The sequence below is a fragment of the Hemitrygon akajei genome, chromosome 16 (genome assembly GCF_048418815.1).
Source record: "Hemitrygon akajei chromosome 16, sHemAka1.3, whole genome shotgun sequence".
In the NCBI taxonomy this organism is placed as follows: domain Eukaryota; kingdom Metazoa; phylum Chordata; class Chondrichthyes; order Myliobatiformes; family Dasyatidae; genus Hemitrygon; species Hemitrygon akajei.
Window position 1 is genome coordinate 19,305,179 of NC_133139.1, and position 17,077 is coordinate 19,322,255.

The 17,077-nt window shown below is 42.8% G+C and overlaps 1 protein-coding gene across 1 annotated transcript in view; it reads right to left on the bottom strand.

Annotated features, from left to right (window-relative positions):
- apc2 (APC regulator of WNT signaling pathway 2) overlaps positions 1-17,077 on the bottom strand; it is a 246,097-nt gene that overhangs the window by 228,589 nt on the left and 431 nt on the right. The window lies entirely within an intron of this gene.

Below are 17,077 nucleotides of genomic sequence, written 5' to 3' on the forward strand. Positions count from 1 at the left end.
TGTTCTCTGACAAGAGGTGCCAGCGGATTAGAGGGCAGCTAACATTATATCATTGTCTAAAATGGCAGGAGGAGATAAACTGGCCTGTTATTTTAAATTTGGCAAAAGACAACTTATTAACATCAGCTCCAAGGGATATATAAACCTTCATCTACAAAAGTGCCTGCATCAGAGAGCCTGCATGAATTTATCATAAGTCCAATTAATGTGCATATATTTTTTGAGGAAGTTGTGCCAAAGTATTAGATGCAAAATAAAGTTCAAAGTAAATTTATTATCAAAGTACATATATGTCACCATACACAACCCTGAGATTCATTTTCTTGCGAGGATACTCAATAAATCCATAATAGAATAATAACCATAATAATCAATGGAAGTCTGCACCAACTTGGGTGTTCAACCAGTGTGGAAAAGACAACACGCTGTACAAATACAAAAAGAAAGAAATAATAATAATAAATAAATAAGCAATAAGCATCGAGAACATGAGATGAAGGTCCCATTTGGCAGTCTGTTCAAAATTGTAAAAGGCCAAGAGATTCAAGGGGCAATGGCATACTGTATTCAAAACTGGCTCAGTGGGAGGAAGCAAAGGATAATGATTGACCAGTTTATTTTATCCATACTGAGTACTCCTGTTATTTGCTGAGTATGTTAAAGAATTTGACTTAAATGTAAGGTGCAGAATAAAATAAGTTTGCAAGTAGTAAAATAATTGGTTGAGTAGCTGGCAGCAAGAGGAAAAATGTTGAAATGTCAGAAAGTATGGAAGGATGGCTTAGTTGGTCAGAAAAGTGTCAAATGGAATTAATCAGAGGTAGTGTAAAGAAATGTATTTGTGTGGAGGTGTAACAAGGCAAGGGAATACAGAATGAATGTAAGGGTACTGAGTGGTGAGGACACACAGAAGGACCTTGAAGTACACATCCACAGATCCTCAAAAGGCAGCAGTACCATTCAACCAGACAACTAAAAAAGCTAGGGAGTGCTTTTTCTTTAATAGCTTGAGGCACAGAATGATGTAGGAGCAGGGAGATAATGCTGGAAGAGTTCTGTTAGCTTGAGTACTCTGTACTGATCTGTTCACCACATTACAGTTTACAGGCCACCCCGGCTGTTAACAGAAGCAAGGGAGAAATTTACAAAGGCTCGGACTGTCATTTTCCAATATTCACTAGCTACACCTGCCCAACAAATTGGAGGACTGCAAACATTGTATCCGTGTACCATTATCTCAAAGAGAAAGGAAGCATATGTATGGTTTAGGAAGCTGAAATTGCACAGGGCTTTTCAGAAATATGAAGCAAATTGGAGAGAACTTAAATAGGAAATCAAGAGGGCTAAAAGGTACATTCAATTGTCTTTGGCAAATAGGATTAAAGAGATTTCTCTAACTTCCAGTAATTCCATCTTCTTCCATTCCCCACTCTGTCTCCCCTCTTACTTCGTCTCTTCTTCTCAGCTGCCTATCACCTCCCTCTAATACCCCTCCCCTTCCCTTTCTCCTACAGTTGACTCTCCTCTCCTATCAGACTTTTACTTTTTCCACCTACCACCTGCCAGCTTTTCACTTCATCCCCCCCTTCCTCAACCACCTATCTGCCCCCTCACCTGGTTTCACCTGTCACTTGTCAGCTTCTGCCCCTCTGCCCCCCCCCCCCACGCTCTCATTCCAGCCTCTTTCCCCTCCTTTTCCAGTCTTGATGAAGGGTCTCAGCCCAAAACGTCGTCTGCTCATTCCTTTCCATAGATGCTGCTTGACCTGCTGAGTTCCTCCTGGATTTTATGTGTTACTCAGGAAGAGTTTTATACATACAGTACGATAAATACAAGAGGTTATCGAGGGAGTGGGTAGGAAGACTCATGGACAAAGAAGGACATTTATGCCTGGAGCCAGAGAAAATGGGCAAGGTACTAAATAAATGCTTCTTATTGGAATTCAATAGATTCAACAGATTAACAGATCAGGGAAGGGTGTGTGGATATTCTGGAGCATGTTGATATGAAGAAAAAGAAAGTGCTGGGCTTCTTGAAGAACATTAGGGTGAATAAATCCTTAAGTCACTGGTTAAATAATTTCCCACTCGAGATCAATAAAGTATACTATTATTATTAATAATAAATCTCCAAGGCCCTATGGGATCTTTCCCAAGTTCTTAATAGAGGAGACTGCCTCACAAAGATCTTTGTATGCTCTTTAATCACAAAGAAGTTCCAAAGGAAAGAAGAAAAGTCAATATTGTCCCTCTCTTTAACAAGAGCAACAGAAAAAGAAACAGGAGATCACAATGAAAGGGAAATTACTGGAGAAGTTTCCTATGGAAAAGACCCTCTTGCATCTGGAAAAGCATAAATTTATTAGAAATAATCAGCAGGACTTTGTGTAACCCTTTGGCCCGTGAGGTTGTGCCAACCTTTTAGCCTACTGCAAAATCAATTTAAGATGCAGTCAGATGGGCATGGGAACAGGCAGGGAATGGAGAGATATAGAGTGAGTGCAGGCGGGTGAGATTAATTTGGATTGGCACCATTGTCACTGAAGACATTATGGACTGAAGAGATTGTTCCTATGGTGCACTCTTCTATGTTTAAAAAGGAAGAGATAATTATAAGCAAATATTGGATAGGCTGAAGTTGTTTTCTTTGAATCAACAGATGCAGCAGGAAGACAGTAAATAGGAGGGACCTGCTTACATTAGCTAGGAGGCAGGATGAAGATGCATCTCTAGCGAAGGAGGTGTAAGGCGTTCCTTCCCTCCGCTTGCCTGCAGGTCAACCCTGGGCAAGGTGTAGCACCTGATTAGCACTGCCCTCCCCACCACCCATATCAGAGTCAAGTGAAGCCATGGGAACACATGGTGGATGGTCATATGAGCATCTGGTGCATTACCACAAGTCCTGATTACGGCACCATTGATGCCAGGCAGGCGATCTCTGAAGAGCTGGGGTCACCCATCTTGTAATGACACCACCCAGAAGCAGACAATGGCAAACCACTTCTGTAGAAAAAAATTGCCAGGAACAGTCATGGTCATGAAAAGATCATGATCGCCTACGTCATACGACACAGCAGATAATGACCGAACTTAGACCAGCAGAGGAGTGAAAAACTAGGAAGTGCACTTTTAAAGTTATTGATGGAAGAATTTGAGGGCAAATGGGGATTTTTTTTTCAGTCAGCTTATTGTTCAAAAGACCAGAGAAGGAAGAAACCTTCTTCACGTACAGGAAATATATATCTGTACACTAGAACAACTGCAACCAGAGGTCCATGGAGTAGGGGCTGGAAGATGGAATTCGGCTAGGTAGCTCTTTCTTGACGAGTACGGAGACAATGGGCTGAATAACCTCTATCCACTCTGCACAGTTTCTAATGGCTAATGAACTCCTTTGACAAGTTCCCAGGAAAGATTTGAACACCTTCTGCTCATAAAAAATAGCTCATTGATGGAGTTTCTTTCCTTTACTGTTTACAAGATGTGGGCTTCACGGAATCCATCCCTCTCCGCTGGCAGTGGTCTCAGTGGAAACTCTGGAGGGTTTTCATCATTGTGAGTCCAGACTCACAGGGACACCAGACCAGGGAAGGACAGCCCAACTGACCAATGGAAATTAGAGCCCTGTGATTGGGTGGCAAGGCAACTTTGGCGGTGATTGACAGCGCACCCAGGAACCCTGGCAGTGTGGCAGTAGAAGCCAATAAGAGTGCGTGGCCAGATGGAAAAGGAGCCAAGTTCTTCATCACTCCACCAGGGACATTCTGGGATCTGTTTCAATGGACAACACTCTCCATACACCGCTTCATCTTAGTAACAGCCCCTACCCCTACACCACCTGTGTTAGCGCCACCTTCCTATCTTCTTACCATCCTGGTACATTTCCTAATTTCCTAGATATTTTATTAAGAATTCAAAGATTCAGAGTACATTTATTGTCACCAAGTATGCATACAGAATGCCACTCTGAGGTTCATCCTCCTGCAAAGAACCCTTGGAACCCACTGAAGAAACCATCAGACTCCCACCACATGGAAAAGAAATCAAATAGCACTAGTGGCAAAAAGTGAGCGAACAACACATAGAATTTCGAACATCAAACCAGGAGTCCAGTTGTATTCAGTTTACTTCAGTTCAGTGTCACACTGCTAGTCTACTGCTGGCCGCGGGCAAAGCATTCTTCACTGGAGCGCCCCAGTCTGTATTGATCACCCGCTCAAGCACAGCAAAGGAAAGAGTAACCATAATCAAGAGATGCGTGCGTCATGAGCCTCAAAGTCCCACAAAACGAGTCCACAGCTTCACCGATCAATCCTTGCAACATGTAGCTCAAGGCTCCTGTGCTTTCCTCTGACAGCAGCTGGTGAGAGGGAGAGGGAGGCCAGTCAAACGCAGGCAGGCTCCGCCAGACAGGTAGTTCTGTGAGCTGCCTGCGGGACGTTGCTGTTGGTCGCATTGTTCTCTGGTGCCATCTTGCTCCGTGATCATTACCAGGTGCGTGCTGCAATATCGAGGGAATTCGGTAGACCAACCCTCCTGCCACATGGATCAGAACCAGTGCCCCAATCACTACCCAATCCCTGCAGCTGCCCGTGTGGGCGTTGTAATCCATCATCCCATCTCCAGAATTCTTCCATTAACTTGCACCCACAGTGAAAGGCATTAACCAGACATTCATCCCACCTGGAACCAGCTGCTGGGCATATCCGACAACCTTACTATTAGCAGAATGTCACAATGGAAAACAGCCATTATCTGATCTTAAATGCCACATTTGGTCTCTCCCTATCAGAAATATGCCCTTTGTCCATTTCTCTGTCTTCTGTACTATGGAAAATTTACATCGACTCACTTTCTCAATTTCAATGAAGGGTTCTAGCCCTGAAATGTTCTTTCAGAGTTGCTCTCCAATTTTCAGAGTGTTTCTAATATTTTCAGCTTTTATTTCAGACTTCCAGCATCTGCAAATTTTTTTTAATGAACATTCATAACCATTGGCTTTTGTGGGATCTTGCTGTGCCTTGACACCACAAGCACAAACATTTGCTTCTCCTTGTTAAGCTGTTTCTGAAGCATCTTTCCTCCCACAATCTATTACACAAACAATTATGAATTAAAAATCCACTGTTGTCAGCTGGTGTCAGTGGGGAATGGGTAATAAGACACAAGATACCATGGCAACAGAAACCATGTGATTTAGGGTATGTAGTGTTTAATCAACAAAAAGGTGGGGAAATCTGTCATTCTGGAATCAGGCACTCATCAACAAACGAAAACCATACTCATAAACATGAGGTATTTTCTTGCATTATTCATTTTTTTTCTACACCGCCCTTCCTTCTAAATTAAATCTTCATTAAACTCTCTTGCACAGCTTCCAGCGAACAATTAAACAATGCAAGCACAAGAAGGAGCTAGCCGGGAGCTATAAACCACAAGAAGGCAGACACAGGGGATTCAGGGAGTGTTCATTGTACAATTACGTGGAGTACAAAGGGAGTTTTCGCTGCACTGCTTCAGATGCCCTGCCTCACAGCAGGAGACTGGCAGCCTGCCTTGCTGTGTCCTTGCCTCAGCCCCGGTTACAGCAGTAAGAACGAGGGCTGTTCATTTGGGGAGAGGTTTCCACCCAGCAGTCTCCCTCTTTCACTTCTGAGGGGGTTTATTAAACTGTCCTGGATGACCTACCTCGTCACATCAAGGAGGAGCGGCAAGATGCTACTTTGCACCAGAAAAAAAAAGACACAAAAATGTGAATATTTGTGACTGGTAATGAGACACTTTGGCTAAAACAAAGAGAAATTGAATCCAATTTTCCAGCTCTCAGCCATGTCAAGAGCTTGTCCAGGTACTTGTGACCTTCTAGGGGTTTATGAAATCATGAGGGACATAGAGAAGGTGAAAGACCTCTGCTTTTTCACCAGGGTAAGGGAGTCCAGAACTGGAGGTCATAGCTTTATAGTGGGAAGGTAAAGATTTAGAAGGAACTTCAGCGCTCCTTTGTGGAACGAGCTACTAGGGGAAGTGGTAAAGGTAGATACAGTTACAACATTTAAAAGATATTTGGACAGGTAGATGGATAGGAAAGGTTTAGAACAGGGGTTCCCAACTTTTTTATGCCATGGACCCCTACTGTTAACTGAGGGGTCTGTGGACCCTAGGTTGGGAACTCCTGGGAGGGATATGAGCTGAATGCAGGTAAAAGGCATAAGCTCAGTCAGACATTTTGATTGGCATGAACAACACGGGCTGAAGGGCCTGTTTTCCATATAATTTAAAGTGCATGCGGTGCCCAACACAGGTAAAGAGTAAACAGTACAGTAAACAGCTTGTTGTCCTGGTGACGAGAACTCGGTGGTGGCAGGGTATTCATCAGTCTCACAGCCTGAGGGAAGAACTTGTTACCCAGTCTGGCAGTCCTAGTCCCGATGCTCCTCTGGCTCCTTCCTGATGGTGGTGGATCAAAGAGATTGTGGAATGAGTGGTAAGATAATCCCATTTTATTCTCTCCACTTTTCCATCAACTCTCTTGTGTATGACATAGGCGATCGTGATTGCTCTTGGCAAATTTTTCTTCAGAAGTGGTTTGCCATTGCCGTCTTCTGGGCAATGTCTTATCAAGGTAGGTGAACCCAGCCATTATCAATACTCTCCAGAGATTGTCCACCTGGTGTCAGTGCTGGCATAGCCAGGACTTGTGATATGCACCATCTGCTCATATGACCATCATATAACTCATATGACCAGCTCCCAAGGCTTTGCGTGACCCTGATCAGTGGGGGTAGGGAGGAGGAGGGGGGCTAGGCAGGTGCCACACCTTCCCCAAGAGTGATTTACAGATTAGCAGAGGGAATGAGCGCTTTACACGTCCTTTGGTAGAGACGTTATCTCCACACCACCACCCGATTAATTTGCCAATTAACCTACAAACCATCACTACTCTGGGATGTGGGTGGGAAATGAAACACACGGAAGAAACCTTCTAATCTGGGTCACATGAAACCTGGTTAAGTGACCGCTGACACCAAGCAGACAATCTCTGAGAGTATTGATAATGGATGGGGTCACCCGTCTGGTAAAGACACTGCCCAGAAGAAAGCAATGGCAAACCACTTCTGTAGAAAAAATTGCCGAGAACAACCATGGTTGTGGATAGAGAAAAGAATAACAAGTGAAAAGACAAATGGAAGACATGATCGACCACATCATACAACATGGAAAATGATGATGATGAATGGGTGCCTGGAATGCACTGCCATGGGATACAGTGGAAACAGCTACAATGGTAATATTTAAGAGATATCTAGAAATACACATGAACTGGTGGGGAAATAGAGAGATACAGGTCATGTGCAGGCTGATGGACTTCCACATGGTGACAGAGGGCCTGTTCCTGTGTTGTACTATTCTACTTCCTCTGTTCTCTGTTTAATGTCAACGTCCTCTGGTGAGATCTCCTCTGCTGGTTCTAAACTCCTATAGGATCGATCATTCTTCATGAGACAATAACTTCACCTCCTGAATCAATTCTAGTATTCATTTTTTCCAAATTGCCTTCAAAGCAAGCATACCCCTTCTTAAGTAAGGTGTTCTCAGTGTGATTTCACCAATACCCTGTAAATTACACAGAGGCTATCCTACTGGTAATTTTAAAATTTGTTTTAGCAATACAACGCAGAGTAGGCCCTTCTGGCCTTTCAGGCTACGCCTCCCCAGCAACCCCTGACAAACCAGATTAACCCTAACATATTCTAATCATGGGACTATTTACAATGACCAATCACCCTACCTGGTACATCTTTGGACTATGGGAGGTAACTGGAGCACCCAGAGAAAACCCACACATTCCATGGAGAGGACAGAATGGCGCTGGAATTGAACTCTGAACTCTTCATCGCCCCAAGCTGTAATAGCATTGTGCTAACCGCTATGCTACCGTGTTCTTGCAATGAAGGTCATTGTTACGTTTGCCTTTTTAGTGACTTGCTGTATCTGTATACTATTTTCTGTACATCTCTTGTACAGCTGCACCCCGTAGGATCTCTCCTCTTGGTCCTCTGCACCCACCAACACAATTACCCAATGACTCAATCTCTATGAACATGATAAGCTCCAAAGATTCTGGTAGCCTGAACTCAAAGGGTTAAATATCAACAGAAGACTCCGGCTCAAACACCTTTCAAATATTCTAGGCTAAATTATATTCCTCTTTGCACTGTCAAATCAATAAAATGATCCTAGAGATCAATAAATATATTTGCCCAAGATAATCCATGCAGCAATAATTTCCAACATTACTCAAATTCTGTTAGCAATGCACACAATGTTCACAGTAGAGCAGTCAAGCAAACTGGTGTGGAGAATAATGTGACCAGTGATCACAGATAGATATTTCAGACTCAAAAGCAAAATAGTCCCGATGCTGGAATCGAAATTACCAAAAGAAATCTCTTGACATTTTCAGCAGATCAGGCAACATCTGTGGAAAGAAAAATTTCCTGGTGGATGACCTGCTATCAGAACAATAAACTCTCTGATTTTCTCTCCAGTGATGCAGCCTGACCTGTTGAGTACTTCCAACATTTTCTGTCCTTCTTTCTAAAAATTCCTGTGATTTTTAATCAAAGCTATAATGGAAACGTACAATGTAAACTTACATTTATTCAGCCAGCATAAACAAATACCCCATCACCCCGGACATTCTCTTTCCCCCTTCTGCCATCGGACAGAATATACAAAACCCTGAATGCATGTATCCCCAGGCTTCTACCCAGCTTTTCTAAGATTTTTGAATAGTTCCCTAACACGAAAAGATGGACTCCTGACCTCACAATCTACCTTATTATGATCTCACACCTTATTGTTTGTCTGCACTGCACTTTCTCTGTAGCTGTTGGACTTCATTCTGCATTCTGTTATTGTTTTACTTTGATTAGATTAAGATTTTTAAAAAATAAGATTAGCCTTGTTTTTCACATGTACCTTGAAACATACATCATTTACGTCAGATTAAATCTGTGAGAATTGTGATGGGCAGCCCGCAACTGTTGCCAAGATTCTGGTGACAGCACAACATGCTAACTCTAACCGTGCATCTTTGGAATATGAGAGGAAACGGAGAATATACGAACTCCTTACTAGCAGAAGCAGGAACTGAACTTCGATTGGTGATTTTAATTTATTTATTGGGTAGCAGTGTGGAGCAGGCCCTTCCAGCAGTTCAAGCCACACCGCCCAGCAACCCCCGATTTAACCCTAGCCTAATCACGGGACAATTTACAATGACCAATTAACCTACTACCCAGTACGTCTTTGGGCTGTGGGAGGAAACTGGAGCACCTGGAGGAAACCCACACGGTCATGGGGAGAACATACAAACTCCTTCCAGACAGTGATAGGAATTGAACTTGGATCAGTGATACTGCAAAGCATTGTGCTAGCCACTACACACTGCAATAGAGATCCCTGGCACTGTAATAGTGTTACACTAACAGCTGTACTACCGTGCTGCCCCAAGGTGAGGATGTTGGATTTTTTCAAAGAGCATCCTTAATCTATGTTGTGTCCCCAGTCCGATAACCCCTGCAGTTATGGCTGATCAGCTCCCATGCTTGTTTGACACCATGTCACAGCAGGAGAATATTGGTTCAGAAACATAACCTTTAATCTAAGTATCATATACTCATTTGCTGCCCAGTTGTTTAAAATAGTGAGAGCTCTGATGTCTCCCAGCAAGAATCAGCACCCAGAGGAACATCAAACTAGATGGAAGAATTTTACCTTATAGTTTTCTATCAAGGACATTAATATGATACTATATTAAAAAAAGGACCTTGGCTAGCAGAAGATCCATTATTAATAGATAGTAGGCATCCATTAGTCTTGAGAGATCATAGATTTGCACCTTGGAAGGTTTCCAGGGCGCAGGCCTGCGCAAGGTTGTATGGAAGACTGACAGTTGCCCTTCTGCAAGTCCCCCTCTCCACATCACCGATGTTCTCCAAGGGAAGGGCACTAGGACCGATACAGCTTGGCACTAGTGTCGTCGCAGAGCAATGTATGGTTAAGTACCTTGCTCAAAGTCACAACATGCTGCCTCAGCTGAGGCTCGAACTAGCGACCTTCAGATCACTAAACCAACGCCTTAACCACTTGGCCACACACCAACACCATTATTAATATCGCTCAACATAACTGAAGCCTATTAGTTGATTCATGTTTTTTCAGGCAGATTCCTGAAACCACTTAAGGCAGAATTACTTCATGCTAGACCCTTGATATCCAGTAGAAAATCTAATAATAAAGCTCTGTTAATGACATGGAATATATTATAATTTTTACTATGTTAATATTTGTTCAGAAGTTCTATGGTTCAGTTAATGTCGGAGTATGTATACAGTATACAACCTGAGATTCGTACTCTTCCCAGAGATCCACGTAACAAGAAAGCCATTGAATGAATGATCGAAACATCGAAGCCTCAAAGCCCCCTCTCCCCCTCAGAGGCTGCAGCAAAAGCATCGACCCACCTTCCCCCACCCATGCTAACAGAAGCACAGAACCCCACTACCTCCCTAACATTTTTTCCACCTCCTCTTTCCACTTCCTCTGTTTGTAATGATCAGACCATACTTACCCCTTCGCTCCAATTAAATTATTCCATTTCCCTGTCCATCTTTTTAAACTTTGCTTAATTTTGGAGGTAGAATCTCAATCTTGATTGAGAAATGAATCCAGGGGCTACTTTATTAACAGATTAACGAGTCTTCATGTCTAGCACAACACATTCAGTCCATCCACTCTACAACAACTTTTTCAAAGGACTATACAATCATTTCTCATTCTCTGTTTTTCTTCCACGACGTACCTTTAATATTTTTAATTATTTAGCTTGTAATTAAAGTATTTTCTTAAAGATAATATAATCATATAACATAGAACAGAGGTGTCAAACTCATTTTAGGTCACGGGCCGGACTGAGCAAAATGCAGCTTCATGCGGGCCGGATCAGTCGGACGCGTGCGAACGCAGCTTTCGTTGCCTCCGTTTTTTCAGCCTGCTCTCATGTGTCTCAGTCTCTGCTATAACTACAAAGTGTTTCACTTTACAAATTCCGTTTCTTATGAAGAAGACTGCCGAATAAACACTAAAAACCCTGAAAACCTGGTACCTGAATAAACTCAGCATTAGCCATATCATACGCCATAGGCGCTTCGATTACTGGGGCCAGCTTTAATAGTAATTAGATATTATCTCGCGGGCCAAAGATAATTCCACTGCGGACTGGATTTGGCCCGCGGGCCTTGAGTTTGACATATATGACATAGAATGTAGAACATGTGCAAAGCTCAAAATATTATGTACGTGGGCATATGCATAGCTCTGCAGAAGAGTGCAGGTGTGGCATGTATTAGGTCTGGGATTTAATTTGGGGCATCTCCAGGGTGGCGATGTTGATTTTTTTTTCTTTTTAGATTGGCACGGTAGCATAGCAATTAGCTGTTATAGCACTAGCAACCCAGGTTCAATTCCACCACTGTCCGTAAGTAGTTTGTACGATCCCCCCCTGACCGCGTGGGTTTCCTCCGGATGCTCCTGTTTCCTCCCACATTCCAAAGTCGTAGAGGTTAGTAGGTGAAAATTGTTCACAGGGGTGTAATTGGGGAGCAGGTGCTTGTTGCCATGCTGTTTCTCTAAATAAATCAAATAATTTAGTGGTCGGTCCAATCACAAACAAGAAAAAATCTGCAGATGCTGGAAATCCAAGCGGCACACACAAAATGCTGGAAGAACTCAGGAGGCCGGGCAGCATCCATGGTAAAAAGTACAGTGGGCGTTTCAGGCCGAGACCCTTTGGCAGGACTGGAGAAAAGAAAAGGAATAGATTTAAAAGATGGGGGGGGGGAAGAAACACAAGGTGATAGGTGAAACTGGGAGGGGGAGGGATGCAGTAAAGAGCTGGGAAGTTGATTGGTGAAAGAGATAGAGGGCTGGAGAAGGGAGGAGACAGAAGGCCATGGAAGAAAGAAAGAGGGGGCAGAGCACCTATTGGCATGAACATCAATTTCTCGAACTTCCGGTAATGCCCCCCCACCACATTCCCCATCCCATTTCCCCTTTCTCTCCTTATCTTCTTGCCTGCCCATTTTCCCTAGTCTGGTCTATCAATGGAACAAAGATGCTTCATCCCTGAAAACCCTGCCCTGCAGTAAGTCACCTTTGCACTCTTCCTAAACATCACCTTTCCTGAAGTAGACACAGCTGTGACCAAACTAGTGTTTTATAAAGGTTTGTCGTGACTTCCCTGCTTGTGTACTCTGGCTAATACTTTTGACTCAGTTACGACAGTTGAGTATTAATGGGTAATTAAGACATGATCTAATGCTAAGATCAACAAGAGAAACAGAAAGGATCACTTTAATGAAGAATGTTTGTTCTTCGTTCCCACGCACATTGACATCATCTTTTCAGTTCCATCAATATGGAGTAAGGTAGATGATCTTGTAGTGCAGTTAGAGATTGGCAGGTGTAACATTGTAGGTATCACTGAGTCGTGGATGAAAGAGAATCATTATTGGGAGTTTAATATCCAAGGATACATATTGTATTGAAAGGACAGGCAGGTCGGTGGAGGGTGTGGGGTGGCTCTGTTGGCAAAAAGAAATTAAATAAACTCTTTAAGATTGGAAGATATAGAATCCTTGTGGGTAGAGTTAAGAAACTCCAAAGATAAAAAGAACCTGATAAGAGTTATTTACAGGCCTCCGAACAGTAACCAGGAAGTGGGATATAAATTTCAATGGGATACAGATAGGGTGTGTAAAAAGGGCAATATCACAATAGTCATGGGGTATTTCAATATGCAGTTAGATTGGGAAAATCAGTTTGGTTTTGGATCCCAAAAAATGGAATGTATATAACGCCTATGAGATGGCTTTTTAGAGCAGCTATGGTTGAGCCCACTAGGGGAAAGGTAATTCAGGATTGGGTGTTATGTAATGACCCAGATTTGATTAAGATATAGGAATCCTTGGGAGACGGTGATCATATTATGATAGAATTCACCCTACAGTCTGAGAAGGAGAAACTAAAGTTAAATGCATCAGTATTACAGCAGAGTAAAGAGAATTACAAAGACATGAGAGGAGCTGGCCAAAGTTGATTGAAAGGAGACACCAACAGGGATGACAGTAGAACAGTAAAGGCTGGGCTTACACAGAGCAATTTGAAAGGTGCAGGATACATCCCAAAGATGAAGTAATCTAAAAGGAGAATGATGCAACTGTGACTGGCGTGGGAAGTCAAAGACAGGAAAAAAAGCAAAAGACAGGGCATACAATATAATGAAAATTAGTGAGAGGTTAGAGGTTTGAGAAGCTTTTAAAAGCCAATAGAAGGCAACTAAGAAAGCAATAAGGAGGGAAAAGGATATATGAAGGTAAGCTGAAGAGATTGTGGAGGCATTAGTGATGATGATCTTTCAGGAATCACTAGATTCTGGAATGGTTCCAGAGCACTGGAAAATTACAAATGTCACTCCACTCTTTAAGAAGGGAGGAAGGCAGAAGGAAGGAAATTATAAACCAGTTAGCCTGACTTCAGTGGTTGGGGAGATGTTGGAGTCCATTATTAAGGATAAGTTTTTGGAGTATTTGATGGTGCTTGATAAAGCAGGCCAAAGTCGGCATGGTTTCCTTAAGGAGAAATCTTGCTTGACAGATCTGTTGGAATTCTTTGAGGAAATAACAAGCAGAATAGACGAAGAAGAGTCAGTGGGTGTTGTTCACTTGGATTTTCAGAAGGTCTTTATCAAGGTGCCGCAAGATAAGAGCCCATGGTATCACAGGAAAGATACCGGCATGGATAGAAGATTGGCTGACTGGCAGGAGGCAAAGACTGGAAATAAAGGGGACCTATTCCAGCTGGCTGCCAGTGACTAGTGGTGTTCTGCGGGTGTTGTTACTGGGACCGCGGGAGAATGGGCAAAGAAATGGCAGATGGAATTTAATGTATGGTCATGCACTTTGGTAGAAGGAATAAAGGTGTAAACTATTTTCTATATAGGGTGACAATTCAAAAATCAAAGTTGCAAAGGGACTTGTGAGCCCTCATGCAGGATTCCCCAAAGGTTAATTTGCAAGTTGAGTCGGTGGTAAGGAAGGCAAATGCAATGTTAGCATTCATTTCGAGGAGTAGAATGTAAGAGCAAGGATGTGATGCTGAGGCTTTATAAGGCATTTGTCAGGCTGCACTTGGAGGATTCTGAACAGTTTTGGGCCCTTATCTAAGAAAAAATGTGCTAGCATTGGAGGAGGTTCACGATATTGATTACTGGAATGAAAGGGTTCACATGTGAGGCGTGTTTGATGACTCTAAGGATGTACTCACTGGAGTTTAGTAGAATAAGGAGTGATCTCATTGAGACCTATTGAATACTGGCCTAGTCAGTGGGGATATGGAGAGGATGGTTCCTACAATAGGTGAGTTTAGGACAGTCTCAGAATAGAGAGATGTTCATTTAGAACAGAGATGAGATGGAATTTCTTCAGCCAATTCATTCTGTGGAATTCATTACCACAGACGTTTGAGGAGGCCAAGTCATTGAGTATATTTAAAGTGGAGGTTGACTGGTTGTTAGTTAGTCAGGGCATCAAAGGTTATGGGGAGAAGGTGAGAGAATGGGTTGAGAGGGATAATAAATCAGCTATGATGGAATGGCAGAGCAGACTTGATGGGACAAATGGCCTTAGTCTGCTCCTATGTCCTATTATGGTGTTTTATTAACACGGGAAGAATGTCATGCCAAACGGAAGGACATAAGCAACAATACTGTTAGATTTTATTAAATGATTTGGGAGTTCAAAGCTGTGTTTCCATACAACACATTAAATAAAAGAGCACGGTGATTGACATGGTTTCGATACTGGCTGTCTGATGACGTAGGCAACACAAGGTCACAGGATCAACAAAACCCCTTTCCCAGATCCTTTTATCATTACAACGTTAAACATATCCCTTCTAACTGATTGGCAAAATTAAAGCTGTATTGACGATTTTAACATTTTGACTCTCAAACATTCTGGAAGGTTGTTAACCTAGATCATACCCCTGGAACATTCAGATAATTAACCCGAGACCACCCCCATCCCAGCACTAACTGCACCTGTAACCCACAGCCTGCTGTTCACCTTCCCAATCGCGTCTCATTGAGCTGAAAGCCTATAGAAGCCACACCTATGAATCTTTCATATGAATTTCAGCCAAATGCATTAACACATTTATTATTAATATTGTGCAGTAGGACTGCAGCCCAGTAGTTCATATTTTATGGAAGCAGACTAGACACTTAATTGGAGAGTTATTTTGTGCAGTCAGCCTAGGCAGCCAGAGAGGGCACTATTTCAGGCCAGCACTTCCAGGCAAAGGAACACTCTCCTATCAGTGGAGGCACTAAGGCGAGGAAATTAGGTAAAGCTCACAACGGTCCAAAAGCCCATCGGCATTGTGCTGTCTGGGTCTCAGAGGCAGATGGGCACTCGGCAGCAGGTGCTGCCTAGATCTACGGAACAGCTAGCTCGGCAGGAGTCAGGACGTCTAAAGAAGAGAGCAAGATGGAAGGGTAGGGAGCAGGTGGTGACGGCAACGTGTCTGACAAAGAGAGAGCTTGTGTTTATATATAGTAATTTGCTCTTCAAGGATGTCCCAGAATAATTTAACCCTATGAGGTGTAATCATTCCTGCAGTACACCCAGTGGCCACTTTATTAGGTATTAACCTGTGCCTAATAATGCGGCCGTTGAGTGTACGTCCGTGGTCTTCTGCTGCTGTAGCCCATCTACTTCAATGCTGTAAATTCAAAGACGCTCTTCAGCTCACTAACGCGTGGTTATTTGAGTAACTATCCCCTTCCTGTGGCTTGAGCCAGTCTCGCCACTCTCCTCTGACCTCTCCCATTCACAAGGCGGTTCTCCCCCACAAAACTGGATTTTTTTTTTGTTTATCGCACCATTCCCTGGACCAGGGGTTCCCAACCAATTTTTATGCCGTGGAGCCTTGCCATTAACTGAGGGGTCCATGGACCCCAGGTTGGGAACCCCTGCTCAGAGACTGTTGTGCGCAAAAAATCCCAGGAGATTAGCAGTTTCTGAGATACTCAAATCACCCCATCTGGCACCATGGTCAAAGTCACTTAGATCATGTTTTTCCCCATTCTGATGTTTGATCTGAATAACTGAACCTCTTGATCATGACTGCATTCTCTTATGCATTGAGTTGCTACCACATGATTGGCTGATTAGATACTTGTGTTAATGAGCAGGTGTACCTAATAAAGTATCTGCTGAGTTTATAATTGCAGTGCAGCAAGATCCCAGAAGTAGCAGCACAGTAATAGTTAAATAGCCTAGTTTTGTGATGTTTCAGTAATGAATATTAACAAGACACTGTGGATAACTCCCTGGACTCTCTGAAATCACAGCGCCTCTACACGGGAACATTACCCAAGACTTTTGTACTTGAGTCTAAACAGGATTCAAATCCATTGCCTTCTGAATCAATGCCAGGAGGACCATCTACTGAGCCTCACAGGCAAGGACAATACATTTCCTTTGATAGTTTGTGTTCTGTGCCCCACAGATAGTTCTTAACTATTCAATCCTTTGTCACTAATACACTACCAAACACAGTCGCTTTGATCAGCCAAACCTGCCAAACAACAAGGAAGGGTTTGGTCCATTGCTTCTTTTTCAAAAGTATCACAAGATCTGTGTTTAAAACAAATAAATAAATGCAGAAGGTTCTGCAAATAGGCTGCAAATCATTCAACTTTCAATAAAATAACCATGTTGACCTTTCAAATGAAAAGCCTTCCTTTACACAAGTCACTGTGCAATATTATTTTATTTCAGATGCTAGAGGGGCCCCTGAGTTCTTACTTTATCTTCATTTCTTGCCTCACATTTAGAGCATTTGCAATATTTGCCTCTGTATATGTGCCAGCCTCCAACCTAGGGGTAAGATGCAATCCTTCATGCGTTTAACCTTGAGGAATCCTCATTTCTAAAACGTAAACACAATTC